The sequence below is a fragment of the Petaurus breviceps genome, unplaced genomic scaffold (assembly GCF_028583685.1).
Source record: "Petaurus breviceps papuanus isolate PSGF00001 unplaced genomic scaffold, PetGlider_PUasm1.0 90702, whole genome shotgun sequence".
NCBI lineage: Eukaryota > Metazoa > Chordata > Mammalia > Diprotodontia > Petauridae > Petaurus > Petaurus breviceps.
Window position 1 is genome coordinate 888,854 of NW_027187317.1, and position 19,087 is coordinate 907,940.

The following is a 19,087-nucleotide window of genomic DNA, read 5'->3' on the forward strand; positions in this document are numbered from 1 at the left end:
ATTTCATTTTTAATGATATTATTGATGTAACTATCTCCCAATTCTTTTCTCATGGAAAATATTTATGATGTTGTAATGGGAATGTAAATTTTAAAGATCTTCCCTGCCCCTAGGCTAAAGTGCACCTGGAGCCTGGGGTGGGAGGCTTGTTTTTCAGTAGATACTTCTTGATTGGCCAGTGGGTCAATAAGGTTGTTACATTCTCTGAGCCAGGAGAAGGCTATATAAGCCCTGATCTGTAGCTTTGTTTTGGGGCTCACTTTGAGAAGTGTTCTGTGATTTGATCTGTATTCTGGGAAGCCGTTGTCCAGAGCCCCCCGGCTTTGAAAAACCAATATGTTGAAACCCAGATGTTGATTTGGCATGGATGTAATGGCTGGACAGTTTGGAAAGCTGTCTACTTGATCTGTTTCTGTCTTGATAATTCTGCCTGTATATTTTGAAGTTCAGGGTGCTGACCTTTTTCCCCTGAACAAGGTAAACGATATATGTCTGACTGATTAAAATAAGCTTGTTAACCCATTTTGAGTTGCTTTCCTTTATCAAAGCAGATCCAAGAACCTGCGTTGGCAGCAAACCCTGAGGACGCTTGGGGTGCTTGCTGCTACAGATGTATAGAGATGAAGCTTACATATAGTCTGTAAACCTTGGGCTCTCTTGTTCATTATTCTTGGACCACATTTTCCAAAATGTACATCTCATTCAATATCTTGAATCCATAATGTCTCTCTAAGTGTATCTGCTTCATCTTTGGTCCTCTGGAATCATAGAATATCACTGTATTGATCAGAGTCCCAGAGGACTTTCAAAGTTATTTTTCTTTGTAATGTTTAGTGTGAATAGTTTCCTGATTTTGTCCTCTTCATTCATCAGCTCATATAAGTCCTTGTAGTTCCTCTGAAACCATGCATTTTAATAGTTATGGTTCAATAATGTTCTCTCTCATTTATAATATCACAATTGGCATTCTTCAATAGATTGTCACCCATTTCATGTCCGGTTCTTTATAATTAAAAAAAGTTTGTATTTATCTTGCTATATTTTTGCACATGTGAGTTTATTTCATCTTTCTTTGATCTCTTTAGGGTATTGGGTATAGTAATTGTATCTCTGAATCAAAGATGACACACCATTTAAGGGAATAATGATACACTCCTTTCCAGAACGGCTGGACCAATTCACAGGTCCTCTGAGAGTGCATCAGATGCCTGTTTTCTTGAAGTTCTTCCAACATTTGCCATTTTTCTTTTTTGTCATCTTTGCCAATTTGATGAGTATAAAGTAAACCTTTAGAGTTCCTGAATTTCCTTAATTATTAGTGATTTGAAGTACAGTGGTCTTTTTTTGCAAATACTTTTCATAAGACTGAAATGAGATGATTAAATGTCTCATGAATTGATGTTTCTTGTTGACTTTATTTGCCTCTCCAAGGAAAATCTGTGAGCCATTCTTCTACTAATTACAACTTTTCATGTGTTTTTTGGCTTTGTTTATGGAAAGAATCTGTTGCTTAGGACCATATTCAAAGCCTTCCTCAAATGATAGAAATCGCCAAAACTTATGTTTTCCCGGTGTAGCTTTTGAGAGATCAGGGTCCCCTCTATGCCACATTAAGGCATTGCAATAGGGCTTTGGCAGTTTGACTTATATCAGCCTAAGGCAACTCTCCATTTTTATTCTTTAAGTTGTATGGCTCAGTGCCTTATAACCTCAACAATAAATGCTTACAAATTTAGAATATTTAGCCTGACACAAGTATTATATGTAAATATCATGTTGTAGGGAGCCTTGGAGCTAAGTCTCTAATAGCATTCTATTTTAAATGTCTGTTGTTCAATGAACAAAAGTTTGGAATAGTTAGCAGTTTTGCTGACTGCCTCTTTTTTTTTGGGGGGGGGGTGGCTCCTTCAGGCTGTGAAGGAGCTTGTAAGGGCTGCTTGGCCAGTAGCAGCACATACACTGTTTCAAAAATTACTGCCTATCATCTCAGAGTAAACATCTCCCTCCATTTGTTTAAAAGCTTTCAGGAGCTATGTCAGCATACCTTAGGTTGAACTCTCTCTCTCTCTCTGTCCCATTACCCATGTTTGGAAAAGAGCCTGACTTTGATAAACACCAGGGATGAGTCTGAGTTGATGGCTTGGTGACACTGCTGGAAATTTATGCGTCCAAAGCACATAAAGGTTTAATGATACTATAAATATTAGGCGCTATCTTGCACATACCACCACTATCACCCCTTTCTACCTCCCTTTATCTACAAACAAGCAGAAAGCAATGAAATCCATACATCTCAATACTTGCCTGCCTGTATATGCCGATTGCAAAGTTTTCTGGAGATATTTGATATTTTGCTCAAATTTCCAATCATATTTATAGTTCTAAACTAGGGGTGGGAGGTACAAAGGGTAGTGATAAGTTTCAGATCTTCTAATGGGTACACACATGTACAGATGCTAATTGAGTTCTATTTTTCCCTGCTATGGCTATTATTGTTGGTAGAAAAGGATTCACTTTTAGTTCAGTAGAAAATGATGAACCCATTAGGCCCTACACATATAAAGTTCAGATCAGGATATTCCTAGCATAAATGACCTATTTCCCAGGGTATGAACCCACCCTAACTGAATTTTGGTGAATTGGTTTGGATCAGTGTCATAGACTGAAACTCAAAATTTGCCCTGTTCTAATGCAGTAAAGTAAGCATTTGTATCTTAAGTATAACATGAAATGGTTGCTTTACTTAAGCAGCTTCACAAAGATACTTAACGAACTCTGCTCCTTAACACTTCATATTGTCTGGAATGGTCAGTAAGGTCAAGTAGAAGCAGATATCATAGAAGTAAAAGTTCTTTCATTCGGGTCTGAGGAGCTATCCAGAGGCAGTTTGGACAGCTCCTTAATATAATCCTCAGAGAGATCTCTCCTCTCCAGGTGACTGCCCTTTTGAGGACCTGTGCCTGCTCCACAGATCATCTCCTTGGGTATTAAGTTCTGATTAACTCTTGTAAGCGCTAGTCTGTTAATTAAATTCTGGTCAACTGCGGACAACAACAAGATCCACATGTCATCAATGCCACAATTTCTGTTGAGTACAATTCAATTTAATAAACATTTATTGAACCTCTTTCAGCCTCAGTTTTCTCATCTGTAAAATGAGGATATTAGTCCTTTTTCTATCTGCCTCACAGGAGACAGTTAGGAGTTAGAAGTGAAATTTGTGAAAGTTAGGAGTTAGATTTGTAAACCTCAAATGCTGCACAAATATTAGATATTATACTAATATTCTTATTTAATTCCATGAATTGTTCTAGATACACTGGTAAACAGGACACAATCTAGTCCATAAGGAACTTACCACCTTAATAGATACTTGTATGTGTGGGCAAGGGTACTGAGAGGCATGGATATTAATCATTTTGCAAACCTTAGAGTGCTATATAAATGCCAGTTGTTATTAGTATTGTTTATTAGCCTAAAGTTACCAAGTCTCCAGCCTGGTGATGAATTCATTCCCTGAGTCTTCTACTACACTCCAGTGAAACTCAAACAGTATTTATAGAACAATACAGGAGCATACTGGTAAATGTTTAGCAATCAGACTTTTCAGGGGAGAAATGTATACACATGCTTTAGAGCTTAATATGCATTATTAACACTTTCTTAACTCTGTACAATCAACAGAAGAATAATCCAATCACTGAAGTATAAATGCTCATAAGGAAAATTTAATAACCAGCTCTTGTGAAACCATGTTAGAGCTGGCTCCAGCACACCCCTGTGTGAGACTACATACCAACTGCTGAACTACACTTTGTCTTTGGAGTGACATTGCCAGTAATCCTGAGGCATCAAAGGTTTATACTTGGCTGCTTGACCACTTTCCCTCATTGATTCATTCAAGAGATGTTTGTTTCAACTTAATATTATAGATGAAATTTCATAATAATGGCATTGCCTAAATTTTGAAGAGTATTTTGAAGATTCTAAAGCACTTTTACATACATCAACTCCCAGAGCTGTTGTGAAGACCAGATGAGATCTTCATAGGGAAATATGTTGTCCTTGCTTCTTCCCTCTCTACCTCACCTAGAATTTACATGAGATCTTCTGCTATTTCTTATTGATTCAGTTGCCAAAGAAATTTATGTAAAGTATGATCATGTCTGACCATGTCACTCCCCATTCAAGGAGATCCTGTAGCTCTCATTATTTCTAATATCAAATATAAAACTCTCCATTTGGCATTTAAAACTTTACCACTTCATATACTCCACTGCTCTACTAAGATATAACCCCATGGGTCTACCTATTGTTCCTCAAACATGACATTCAGTTTCCTCTCTCCATACCTTTAAACTGGCAGTCCCCACTTCTTGTTATGCCCTCTCTCTTTACTTGCACCTCATATTTTCTCTGGCTACTTTCAAGAACAACTCAAATCTCACTTTCTACAAGAGACCAGTCCTGGTCCACCCAACTACTAATGCCTTTCCTTCCAATGTTACCTTCCATCTACTCTGTATATATCTTGTAGATTCCCAGATATTTACCTGTTGTCTCCTTCATTAAAATGTGAGCACTTTGGGGGCAGTGACAGTTTTTGTCTCTTTGTCTCTTCAAAATTTAGGACAGTAACTTGTACATTCTAAGTTCCAGACAATGCTATTGACTCATTCCCCCTCTTGACTCACATTTGTTCCCTTCTATTTACTTATACAACAACCATCCTATTTGGGGCTGTTATAATTTTTTGTCTAGAGTACTTCAATGCCTGCAAATTGGTCTTCTTGTCTCCAGCTCTCCTCTCTCAATTCCATTCTCTATTATAGAAAGTTACCTGTGATTCCTAGAGCACAGGTTTGAACTTTTAGTTCTTCACATTTCTGAAAAGCAGTAGAGAAAGTTGCTCAACTTTTTTAATTGGGTCCACTACAGATTCCATGTAAGCTAACCCATTGTTAAGCTAATTATCTCAATATCCTTCCTTGAGCTTTAAAAAAGGCATTGAATGACACAAGAAGAAAACAAATTTCATTCTTTAATTCCTCTGTTCCATAAAAAGATTAATAGTTGTTCTGGCTAGAGAAAGCTAAAAAGCTTGTGACCTTTATACCATTTCCTTCCAGGAGCATACCACAACCTTATTTCTTCTATGCCTTTTTACACTAGTAACAATATTCCTCTTGTGATGTCATATGGCTAAATCCATATGTAGTATTATGGTATTCAATTGGGGTCTATAGGTTGTTCAGGGAGGATTAGTACCTCTGGTATGAGGACTTTCTGAGTCCCTTTCAGGGTTGTTTATCCACCTTTGATGACCACCCTCACCCATCTCTTACCTGTGGCTCTAAGAGGCTGTGTTGTGTATAGTGGCTACACCATATATCATCAGTCAGGCTAAACCAGGTTGGCAATAACCAACTGGCCTTAAACCTGTTGGTGAGTTAGGGGGGTGTCTATCCCAAGCATATGAAGACTTCCCCTGATGGAATGACTGAATGAGAAAAAATGTGCCAATGGCCATGAAGGTGGCTGAAGCAGGCACTTGGAAGGCTTAGAACTTGATCAGACATCAAGGACACCAAGGTCCCCACTGCATCCTGGGCCATCACAGTCATCCTGACTTTTATCCTGCCACAATGACTCTGGAAGAGAGAGTAAGGTTGATGACTTTGTGCAGTTCTGCTTCATGTACATCCAATTCAAGAGGAAGTTAAGATCCCATGATGTCACTGGCCCTCTTCCAAAGGAAGGACAAACAACATACACTATAAAATTCCATTTCAGTCTTGGAAAACTATAGTCTCAGAAGAATTGATGATGGGATTAACTAAAGGACAATTGAGATGTGGCTAGTAACCATAATCAGGCTGCAGTATATTGTACAAAAGGGATTTTTGTAGGAAAATTATGTAAAAGATGCCATAAGAGAAATATACTACCATGGGGAAAAGAAGACAGGCCAGTCACATAGCAAAGGATAACTGATCGACAGTTTTCATGCTTTTTTTTCGGTAGCCATATGTAACATGGTTGACTCTAGCCCTACTCTCTCAGGGTCAGGCCTGTTGCTTTTCTACTCCCTACCCCACTCTCACCCTACCCTACCCAATCCTGGGTTTCTCAGGCACCAGGAGGTTACAAGGAAGTGTCCTTTTTCTTTTCTCTATTACCATCTTAAGTCCTTACTAGCTCTTTCCCCAATTTTATAGTCCCAGTGATTAGCACCTTGATTCCATTTAACCCATTTGGTTCCATTTAACAGACTAGCTTTCACAGAGAGATGTTTATGTTGAAGCTATAGCAGGAACAAATATATACCCATTCCCTCCTACCCTCAGGGCTATAACCCCCTCTATGCCACTTTGTGGGAGGGTGAGTATTGGGTTCAAAACGTACCTCTGTTCCTACATAGATTATGTCCAAAGCAGTGCTGGCTTCTGCTGGTCTAGAGTCAGTCAGCTAAACAGCTAGGTGGTATAGTGGATCGAGTATTAGGCCTGCAGTCAGTGAGGCATGAGCTCAAGTCTGACATCAGATACCTCAGATAAGTAAGTAATTTGACTTCTGTCTGCCTTAGTTTCCTCAACAATAAAATGTGGATCACGAGAGCACCTTAGTCCCAGGGTTATTGTGAAGATTCAATGATAAAATATTTATAATACACTTAGCACAGTGCCTGGAATATAGTAGGCACTTAACAAATGCTTGTCCTGTCCTTCATCCCAATCTCTGCTCCTAAGAGCATTGCTGCTGGGCTGATTATATTACTTGGCCTGAATTCCTGAAGCCCTGGATGCCTGTGGCTATATATCTGGCCCAAATGGGAGACTCTATACCATATATGTGTGTGTGTGTGTGTGTGTGTGTGTGTGTGTGTGTGAATCAAAAGACCAAAGACCTAGGCTTATCCTCAGGGGCCACGTGGCCTCAGATGTGGAAGCAAGAGATGCTAAGGCCCTCTTCTCTTCCCACACAGTGTGTGAATGCCTCAAAAGCCTGAGCTGGTGCCAAGTCAGGCTATTTTGTAGACATTGGCAATTCTGGTTATATAGCCAATGGCAGAAGTCTCTATATAACCATGTTTTAGGCCCATAATGAATGTCCATACATGCTCCAATTCTCACTTGATTCACTGTGGATTATGCCACCTTAGCAAACTGATGATATACATAAAGTACACAAGCAATGCCAAGAAGAAGAGAAGAAAGTCATTACATCCTCTGTGGTATTTATGGAAGAACACACTCAAGAATCATACAGGATGGGCAGGCATGCTTGAATTTTGATCTGCTTCATTGGGAGTCATCAATGAGAGTACAGATCCATTGAAATATTAGAGTATTCACTATGATATCTATGTTGCTGTTGACTGCTCTTTCATTTTAGTTACTCACTCCTCCCTTGAATTCTATGACACTGTTCTCCTCTAGTTGTGTTCTTTTCTATTGGATCATTTCTCAGACTCCCTTACCTATTTGTCCTCTGTCTTCACTATTTAAGCATCAGTGTCCTCCAAGATTCTCTCCTGACCTCTCTACTCTTTTATCTTTACATTGCTTCATTTGATGACCTCAAAATCACACAGTGTTCAATAATCATCTCTTCTTCCTCTTACCCCTTTGCAGAGGATGGGGATTCATGGGAGTGGAACATTACATTTCCATTTTTAAAAAATGTTTAGATAGGTTTTGCTACTTTTTTCTTTTAAAAATATTTCTGTCATAGCATGTCTCTCAATAAGAGGGAAGAATATAAGTGGGAATTTAGATTAAAGCAAAAACAAAATTTAGCACTAAAATTATTTTTTTTAAGTTTATGTAGGGGAAGCTAGGTGGAGCAGTGAGTAAAGCACTGGCCCCGGAGTCAGGAGGACCAGAGTTCAGTTCCGGCCTCAGACACTTAACACCCACACAAAACAACTAGCCATGTAACCTTGGGCAAGTTACTTAGCCCCAAAAGTTACTTTTGCCCTCCAAAAGGCAAAAAAACAAAAAAAAAGTTTACCTGGGTAGGGTGAGGGTACAAATTTATTTATTTGTACAAGTAGAATCATAAAAACTTCTCTCTTGAACTCCACCCCTACATTGCCAATTGCCTACTGGATCTCTATGCCTAGATATTTCAACAGCAACAAAAGTTATATACATACTTAAATGTATGTGTATATCACAGAAACAATTATTCCCATATAATTACCTAAATACTATACTCTTCCAAACTTCCTTGTTCCTATCACAAACACTACCATCTAGAGTCTTAATCTTGAAGTTATTTTTCATCTCTTACTTCCCTTTCAGCCTCCATCTCTAATCAATTTCCAAGTCTTACATATTTTATTTTCATAGCATTTGCCCCTTCTTGTCACAGGTGCTATCATAGGTTAGTTTCTTATTATTTTCCCCCTGATCTATATCAATAACCTACTAAATGGTCTCCTTGCTTTCATTCTCTTCCTTCTCCCAACCATATCCTCCACATAACTGCAAAGAATAGTCTTCCTAAGCCATAGGCCAACTGATAGCACTCCTATTTTTTGAAAACATTTAGTAGCCTCCTTCTGCCTGTAGAATCAAATACAAATTTCTTGCCCTGTTGTATAACAACACAATATGATTCCAATCTATCTTTTCAAACCTTATTTCATATTAGTCCCCTTTGTACAATTGATACTCTAGCCAAAGAGATCTCTTAGATGCTTCCTTATTTCTGGATCTCTACAAACCATCTTTTATGCTGGATTTATATTCCCTCCTTAGCTCTGTCTCTCAGAAGTCTCAGCTGCCTCCAAGGTTTAAAGTATTAGCTCTTCTGTGAAGCCTTCCATTATTCTCCCAATAGGTAATATTCTCTATCCCTTCAAACTATTTTATATACTCCCACAATAGAATTCAAACTCCCTGTGGAAAAGATATATACTGTTTACTTTGAAAAATAATTATTGTCTTTAGAATCCTCAATGCCAATGAGTCCTATTTATATATAGATTTTCTTAAGAAAAACTCAGGGGTGGCTAGGTAGCACAGTGAATAGAGCACCAGCCTTGGAATCAGGGGGACCTGAATTCAAATCCAACCTCAGACACTTAACATTTACTAGCCATATTACCTTGGACAAGTTACTTAACCCCAATTGCCCTACCTTCCCTCCTCCAAAAAGAAAAAAAAAAAGAAAGAAATGCATGCTCCATTTTCATTTTAATTTTTGGGGTTTGAGTTTAGGAGTTTTCTGGATTATATTGATGTGCCAGCAGTAGCCACAACATCATTTAGTAATTCTGCATCAGTGGAACAAAGAATAGTAATAAGGACATTGTTAGAGAAGAGAAATCTCTGTTCAGTGTATAAAGTGTGTGTAGAATTAGGAGGCAAGTTCAAATTTCACTTAGCTACTTGCTATGTGGTTGACTCCAACCTACTTTTCCTATCTTTTTATTTCCTTTTTTCCCCTTTTTTTTTCCTATCTTTATTTCCCATTACTCCTCCTTTGCATAATCACTACTCTACCTAGAGTACTGGGGAAGCCACCTCTTCTCTCTTCTTCAGAGTCCTCATCTGTAAGATGGGTGAATGGATTGAACTAAATGACCAGAAAGGTTCCTTATAGTTTCTGAACTTATGATGTTTTTTTAACCTCCAAATTAAATTCAACATTTTTTTTTCTAGAAGGGGAGATACATTAAGTCCAAAAAGTCGGCTTTATTCTCTGAGCAGTAATTATTTCTGAAGGGAGACAACTAAGTTGTACTGCCCTGAAGGTCATACACTCACACATCCCATTAATTCACCTTTAAGATTTGCAGATGACACTAGGCAGGGAAGGGTAACTAATGCATCATAAGACAGAGATGGGGTCTATAAAGTTCTCGTCAGGATAAAATGCTGCGCATAATATGACATGATGATTATTTTTGGTGACTGTTGTCTAGGGAACTCCTAGGGAGGAAACTCATTCTACCAGTACACATAAATAACTATCCTAGCCCTACACTTAGCTTCTAGAATTCATTTAGGCAGATACAGACTAGAGGAGGTGTATCTGGACAGCACTTTGTTTTTCTGAAAAAGATCTGGAGATTTCAGTGAACTCAACATGAGTCAATAATATGATATTGGCAGCCAATCAAGCAAGCAATCAAGCAAGCAATGCCTGCCTAGTATATGCCAAGCAATATGCTATTGATTGGGATAAAAAGATAAATTTTTACAGGTCCTTGTCCTCTTTACATTCTAGCAGAGAAAATAATATGCATACATGCACATAAATCTATGCACACATGGCTATGTGGGTATAACCCACATATAGGTATATAAACAATATGCATATAAAGAAATACAAGGTAAGCTTGGAGAGAGAGACATTAGGAGCTGGGAGACAGGAAGGGGTCTCAAGAAGGAAATGTCTGAGTTGAGTCTTGGGGAAAATTAGGGATTTTAAGAGGCAAAGATAAGTAGATAAGAGCATTCAATGTAAGTGGGATAGGAAAGACATGAAGTTAGGAGATGGAATCTCCTGTGTGAGAAACAGCAAATATGAAAAGGATAACAATTTGTAAGGCTAGAAAGGTTGGCAAATGGAGCTTGCATGTTGTTGGGTCTGCCTGCCATAAGTCTCTCCCCATTCCAACCTACCCTCCAGTAAGCCACCAAAGTGATTTTCTAAAGCTCATGTCACTCCCCTACTAAACAGACTCCAGGGACTCCCTATTCCCTCCAACACTAAACATAATTCATTCTGCTTGACATTTAAAAACCTTTATAACCTAACTTCTTTCTACCTTTCCAGGCTTCTTATATTTTAATCCATCCACATGATCTGCAATCCAGTGTCATTGGTCTCCTTGCTACTTACTGCACAAAACACTCTCCCATTTCTGGGAATTTTCCATAGCTATTCCACATGCCTAGAATGCTCTCACTTTGTATCTCCATCTCTTAGCATCCTGCAAGTCTCAGCTAAAATCCGACCTTCTAAAAGAAGCCTTTCTTGATCCCTCTTAATGCTAATGCCTTTCCTCTGTTCAATATCTCCAATTTATCCCGAATATTTCTTGTTTATACATAGTATTTTCATGTTGTCTCCTTGATTTGACTGTGAGATCCTTCAGAGTAGGGAATACCTTTTGCCTTTCTTTATAAGTGTTCCCATAGTAAGCACTTGAATGCTTGTTGACTAATTGACAAGATGTTATTTATGCTGTGCCTGTCATTGAACTTATGAAATAGTCTCTATCATCCAAATTCTTAAGTATTTTTGTGCCAAAGACTTCAAAGGAGCCCAATACACAACTTATCAAGGAGAAAGAAAGGAAAAGGAGGAAGAAAGAAAGGAAGAAAGGGAGGAAGGAAGAAAGGAAGAGGACACAATAGTAAAGCCACCCAGGAATATGAGACCCCATGAAGATATGATGTCTACTGCTTACCTTGCTCTCCTTAACAAGAGAATTTGCTCTACAATCACAGCATAAGGGAAAATTCAGGAAAAACAGCCTAGAGTTCCTAGATCTTATTTTTATACGCCCCCTAAAAGTATCCTTCATCAAAAAACTTCTGTCTGTCCCTTTGAATACTTCTCCAAGCTAAGCATTTTATAGTCTTGTTAAGGCATATGAACCTACTTAGATCCAAGCTTTCAAGGAAACAGAGACAACTTAAATTGATCTAAGTACAAAGATAATTGAAAATATATGAACCAATTTGGTGGTCATAAACATATAAACAGGGAGCCTATAAACAGACGTGCATTAGAATTTCAGGAGGTAGTGAAATGAGAACCTCCAACATGTCCCAGATTCTTCTTTTTAATTTGCAAGTTTCATAATCATATCCTTCTTCCAAGTCTCTATTAAAGTAAATATAATGATCCAAAGACTAAGTTTCCTCCATATTTAATTAATTGGATTAATTAAACTAATTAAACTTTTTTTTAATCTAGTCAACCAACTCCTAAGTTACTTAAATATAATCATTCAGGTTATACCCCTCCCTGATATACAAAAGGACAGTAAGAAAATAGAATAGGAAGGGAGCTAGTTTGTTATCAACAACTAAGTGTCCGTGAACATACAATTTAACTTCTGTGGACCTAAATCAGTTTCCTCATTTGTAAAATTTGTAAATTGACTTTAATGACCTCTAGGGATACTTTCAATTCTATGTCAGTGATTCTGTGATTTCTTTGAATTCCTTATTGAGGTCCAAATAAACCATGTCCAAAATATGACCCAACATACTTATTTCAATACTTTTGATATCCATGATTTCAGTGGTAAAAGTGTTCCCTCCACCAACACAGACCACACTAGGTCTACTTCATAGACAGTCTTTGAAAGTTCCCTGTAATCACCCTAGTAAATAGCCGTATATAGGCAGGCTTATCTTCCAATGATGGACAGATAAATAATCTGTTATCAAATTAAGTCTTGAAGGTATTCTAGCTTGGTAGTCACTAGCAAATGTTGTACTTCATGGACAGATCCTTCAAGATGTTTTTTTTTAATGAACCCATGCTGGTTCATAAAGATTACATTTTTTCCCCTTTCTAAATCCTCATGAAATAGTCCTTGAAAAATCTGGTCTAGAAAATAACTAGGAATAGTAATCATTCTTCTTTAAAGTATCTACCATCTTTTTTTTTAAAGCGCAATGCTTTCTCATTTTCAGAGTAACATTGATTCCCATATTCACTCATGCTTCAAAGACTACCAAAGTCTATGAATACATATATATGTTCATTTTGAGCAGCTAGGTGGTGCAGTTGATATACTGTGGGTACAGAAGTTAGGAAGACTCATCTCCCTGAGCACAAATCTGGCCTTAGACACTTACTAGCTGTGTGACCCTGGGCAAGTCACTTAACCCTGTTTGTCACTTAACCTTCACTTTCCTCATCTGTAAAATGAGCTGGAGAAGGAAATGGCAAACCACTTTAATATCTTTGCCAAAATAAAAAATACCCTAAATGGGACCATAATAAATCAGACATGACTGAACAATAATAAACAGAAATAAACAAGCAGCAGAAACAACTCCTTTTGGTATTGTAGGGTGAAATTTGTGTGGGGTAAGGTACCCTTAGGGAGCACAGCTAGATACACTTGTGTTCATAATGAAGAATGAAAAGCATGTTTTAAATGTTTATCAAGCACTGTGCCAAGAACTAGAAATACAAATAGAAAAATCTAGATGGCCCCTTCTCCAAAGGAGGTCATACTCTGATTGAGGTAGAAGACATATATAAGAAAAATCAAGTTGCAGGAAAGATAGAGGAGCCCAGAAGTCTCAAGAATGGAGCATCAGGATAAATGATAAAACCTAGGCAGCCATAGGTTAAATCAGTGCTGAGGAAGCTGAATCAACAAGGAAAGACTAAATTGTGTTTAGCATATTTTTTTTTTTTTTTTGCTTTATGGAGGGGGGGAAGTCAGGGCAATTGGGGTTAAATGACTTGTCCAACACAACTAGTACCTGTTAAGTGTCTGAGGCCAGTTTTGAACTCAGGTCCTCTTGAAGCTAGGGCCGGTGCTCTATTCACTGTGACACTGTGCTCCTATATTTCATTTTCTAAGACAGGCAAACATGTAATGCATATTAGAAAGAATTCTATCACAAAGAATACAAATTTAAAAGTGCTATTGAAAAACTTAAGATTCAATTATCTGGAAAATCCATCCATGGCAAAGGCAGTTAGATAGATTGCCTTATTGTGAATATTCAGGAAAACAAACATTTTGAAATTTCTTTTACCTCCATTAGCACAATGAAATCCATTGAGCAGAAACTCCCTACATACTTGGTTATCAGTTGGCTACTCTCATCCTTCTCTGGACATGAAGAGGAAAGAATCCTCTGGGATTGTGGTCCTGCCTTTCATCATTTTCTGGGAGAGAGGTAGCTGGCGTGCTCCTCAGCTATGTGCTGCAAAAGGTGGTTGTAATTTTTGGAGAGAGTTCTGCAGGCTTACTGCAGATGGTACCGTCGAACCTGAGTGGAAATTCTGTCTGAGGATGGACTAGGAGTGGGGCTGCAGCAAAGCACAGCTAGCAGAAACTGAAAGAAACAGGATCTCTTATTTGAATTCTTCCCCATTGACCACTGACTGAAGACACCTACCTCATTCACGCTCTCTTACTTCATGCCTGATTATTTCATCATCTTGGGAAACAGGATCAGGTCTTTAGCCTTATAATTCTATAACAATGCACACCTTTCTTCCTTAAAATCTGGTAGCAGCTAGTATTTTCTCCTTTCTTTCCTGATATTGTAGCTTTGCTCAAAAAGCACAAATAAAATTGTATTTAATCCATCCTTCTAACCCTCTCCTCTATTTTAGCATAGTGTCCACAAACATCCTTTCAGATGTTCTAATAACCAGCTACTTTGTAGCACATGTGAGTGAAATGTTGCATTGTGCCTAAATGATCCTCTTGGGGCACTTTCCCCAGTGACCTCGACATTTCTAGATACATAGCCTGGCAAAGGCAGAGGGTGGTTGCTGTTTTCCATCTCCCACTGACAACAGTGCTGTAGGTCTCTACTCAGTGCTCACGCTGATAACAGTACAGTACAATAGTTAGCTTGCACATAGACTCAGGCGTGCACACAAGCAAGCAATACAGAACAACTAACAATGATGCATGTTGGAACTGTAGCAGAGGTGCTGGACATGAGCTCAGCAGTGCCAAAACAGCAGAGCGAGGAAGAGAGGAGACTGGGGCAGAATACTGAATGTGTCTATTCATCATTCCTATCAGTCGAGTAGGAAACAAGACCTATCTGCATTTTTCCCCTTTGCAGTGCTGTGATCAGTCTGGGGGGTGGGTGGGGGGAGGAAGGATGGAGAAGAAAGGCAGAAGGAAAAAAAGTAATTGAAATCTATTTTTTCTTGCATACTTTATCCATGAATTCTTAGAAGAATCCCAAACCAATCTAATCTTTTTTTTTCCTCTTTGTGGTATTTTGTGAACTATTTTAAGAACAATTTATATTTGGGAAGTGTACAATCACATCTTTTATCTCTACATCTCAGTGTCTAAACTACATGTACCTGGTTCAATGCATACCCTCCCAAATCCAGCAGTGCCCTCCCCATCCTACCCCTCATTTAAAGTTTCCTAAATCATACAACCTGGGCAGAATTGTGAAGTAGACACAGACTGTCTCTAATATGTCTACTACCTAATAACACCTTACCATCTTCCTCCTCTCCCTGCTTTCCGCCTCCTCCCCAAACCTTGATTTCTTAACATTTAGATAACAACATCAGGTATTTGTCCCCTTAATGGATCTGATCATAGATCTATCTTTCCCTCCCCCAGTGCCCTGTCCACTGCACTAACTTCTACCCTTTTTCTGAGACACAGCCATCCAAGATTTGAGATGATATATATCTATGTATATACCCTGACCTGTTGGTATTTATGGGGAAGCTGGTGCTCAAATAGGTAAGAGTAAACATGTGAACCAAGTTAAAGAGCTGCATGGCTAGAACTTGAGTCTAATTTAGTTGGTGATATACTTCTTTCACCCTATTTATTTCAATCTATAAACCTTATTCAAGGTGCTTCCTCTACCTTTCCTGACTCAGACCTCCAGACTGAATACAATAAGCTAAGAAGGAGTGGTCATGTGGGAGGAGAAGCAGGAAAGAATAGCATCTTAGAAACAAAAGGTGAAAGAAAGCATACAGAAGAAGAGGGATAGGGTCAAAACTATTGAAATTCAAGGAAGATGAAAAATAAATAATTGGCATTGTATTTGGCAGTTAAAACATTCCTTTTTAACTTGGGTCCACAGGTATCCAAGGTCCATAACAAGATTTCAGGAGGCATGTATACTTGGATGGGGGAAAAAAATCACATCTTGATTTCAATATAATTGGCTTCCTTTCTAATCTAGATTTCCCAGACATCCAAAGGTGTCAATGGAACCCACATACAAAAACATTAGAGAAACTTGAATTAAGAAATCATTGGTAACTTTGGAGAGAATAATTTCAGGAGAATGGTGGGTCAGAAACCCAAAAAGCAAAGAGTTGGAAGGTGTATAAATGATATAGTAAATGATGAGAAGATATTAGAGTATGGATAATTTTTTTGATAGGAGTTTGGCAGTAAAAAGAAAGAGTTGTAGAATTTTAAAGGATTTCTGATAAAAAAAGAAGATAATGAAGACCTAAGACTGTAGAAAACAAGGAAAATTCAGTAGGTAGGTGTAATGGGAATGTAAATTTTTAAGATCTTCCCTGCCCCTAGGCTAAAGTGTACCTGGAGCCTGGGGTGGGAGGCTTGTTTTTCAGTAGATACTTCTTGATTGGCCAGTGAGTCAATAAGGTTGTTAGATTCTCTGGGCCAGGAGAAGGCTATATAAGCCCTGATTTGTAGCTTTGTTTTGGGGGCTCACTTTGAGAAGTGTTCTGTGATTTGATCAGATGAAACTCTGGGAAGCTGTAGCTCAGAGCCCCCGGCTTTGAAACCCAGATGTTGATTTGGTATGGATGTAATGGTTGGACAGTTTGGAAAACTGTCTACTTGATCTGTTTCTCTGTCTTGATAATTCTGTCTGTATACTTTGAAGTTCGGGGTGCTGACCTTTTTCCCCTGAACTAGGTAAACGATACATATTTGATTGATTAAAGTAAGCTTGTTAACCCATTTTGAGTTGCTTTCCTTTAACAAAGGAGATCTAAGAACCTGTGGTGGCAGCCACCGTAGGGACGCTGGGGTGCTTGCTGCTACAGTAGAGAAGGATTGAAAATGAGAGGAAGGGAGAGGAAATGATTGGTGGTATAAACTCCTGGAATAGACAGAAAGAGATAGTCTCAAGGGCTAAGTAGAGGTATAGTCTTTTACAAAAAGGAAGACTTGAACCTCAGAAATTTGAGCTTTTGAGGAGAGTGCAGGCAAAGTTGTAGAGGGATTTTGAGGTTAGATGTAGGGGAAATAAAGGAGTTCAAGATAGAGGACTGTGGTTTTCCCAGAAAGTTAGGAGGTTAAGTCATAAATTAAGAAACAGTTATGGGACTAAAAATGGCCACTAAAAATAAGAAGGTTTGGAGCAATCATTGAAAGGACAGTGATAGTCAAACAAGGAAGAATAAAAAAGATTTTTGTGCAACAATGAGGGTAAGGTCCCACTTACATTTAGATAATATTTATTTGTATGGACCTGTTGGTAGAATAGTCTGACTTCTAGCTGTATTTAACAGCATGGAGTAGGAACTAAGAAGGCATGTTGAGAGGAGAACCTAGAACTGAGTATGAGAGGAGTGTACACTATGAAATAAAATGCAGAAAAGGAATTAAAGGGTTGAGGACAGTGCAGAGTTGAGCTACTTAACTCCAGGGTCATGACTAAAAGTAGAAAAATGAGGTCAAAGCAATTTTCATGGATTGGGTGAACAAGTTGCTGTGAAAGAACCTATGACTGCCAGGAAGATGATCAGATTTAGGAGTGAGATGGGAAAGACAGGAGATTATGATCAGAAATGGGAATTTCATAATACAAAATCAGAGAGGTGGAACAGTCCTTGGTGATAGTTAGGTCTAAGATGAGAACATCCCTATAGATGACAAAAGTAAAATAGAAAGACAGGTCATAGGAATTTGAGGTTGCTAACTGGGAAGCCAGGGTTCTTTAGAATTTGCCTGTGTGTAAATACTGAATTCCTCAAGTATGAGAGGAAAGAATAGGGTAGAAAGGAAGACTTTGAGGTGTCGACTGATTTTTTTTTTTGAGCAAGAAAAAAATGTCTGGAGGCCCAACAGATCACAGCAACAAGTGGGCTGAATGATATAGATGAAAATAACAATGATGATGATGAAGAATATTTTTTGTCATTTTATTATAATTAATCATAATAAGCATTTATTACTTTTAGGTCTATCAAGTACATTAGATGTTGTTTCATTTGATCATTTGGCACATGGGGTGAACTTCAAAGAAAGAGGTTGCTGAGGGATGAGAGTAGAGAATCTGAAAATAGCTATAGGAAGCTAGGAGTATTCTGAATCCTCTTCCTAGCCAGATAGTTTGGGGTTCTAAGCATGGATCTGAAGATCCTTCCCAGCTTTAACAAAGTACACTTCTGTGATGTTTTCTTACACAAACCCTCCCACCCTTTCAAAGAGAGTTTGTGGCAAAAATAGGGCATGGAGTAATATGGCTCTTGAAAGAAAAATCCCCCTCTCTGATGGAAAGCAAGTGACCAGCCAATTGGTTGGCTCTGAAGGTTAGATAAGAGCAGTTGAAGTGGTGTGAACAAGAATGAGTCATTCAGTCATTTACAATTCAGTGTTCACAGCAGTCTTACCAGACCTTCAAAGGTATTTGGCTGTTTGCTCCTAGAGAGCTAAAATTTTGTAGAGAGAAATGACTTCCTTACTTAGTACTAAAGGAAAGGAGAAAATATTTAAGGTGGGAACATGTGAACAAGTTTGATAGGTAGCAGTTGTCTATGCATTGCAATTTATGCACAGAATGAGTTAGTTCTCTGGAAGTTTACAATTCTTTTTGTTTGTTTTTGCTTTTTGGAAGGCAGTTGGGCTTAAGTGACTTGCCCAAGGTCACAGGCTAGTTTTGTGTGTGTGTGTGTGTGTGTGTGTGTGTGTGTGTGTGTGTGTGTGTGTTAAGTATCTGAGGCCGCATTTGAACGCAGGACCTCCTGACTCTAGGGCCAGTGCTCTATTCACTGAGCCACCTAGCTGCCCCTGGAAGTTTACAATTCTAGATAGTTACATATAGCAAAATACAAATATGAGTCAGCATTGTGTGCAATGGTATATATTTATCACCCACATCACCTTTTGAAATTGATGAGGCAAGGCATTGTAGTATAAAGAGCGTAGGTTGAAGGCAGGAAGTTGTTGTCCAATCATTTTTTGTTTTGTTGTTGTTGTTATTGTTTTAATCATGCCTGACTCTTTGTGACCTTATATGGGGTTTTCTTGTCAAAAATACTGGAGTGGTTTGTCATTTCCTTCTCCACTGAAGGCAGGAAGACCCTTCTTCAAATCCTGCCCCTAGCACTTCTGAGCAGTGTGACCCTTTAGGTTATACTTTTCTCATCTATAAAATGGAGAACC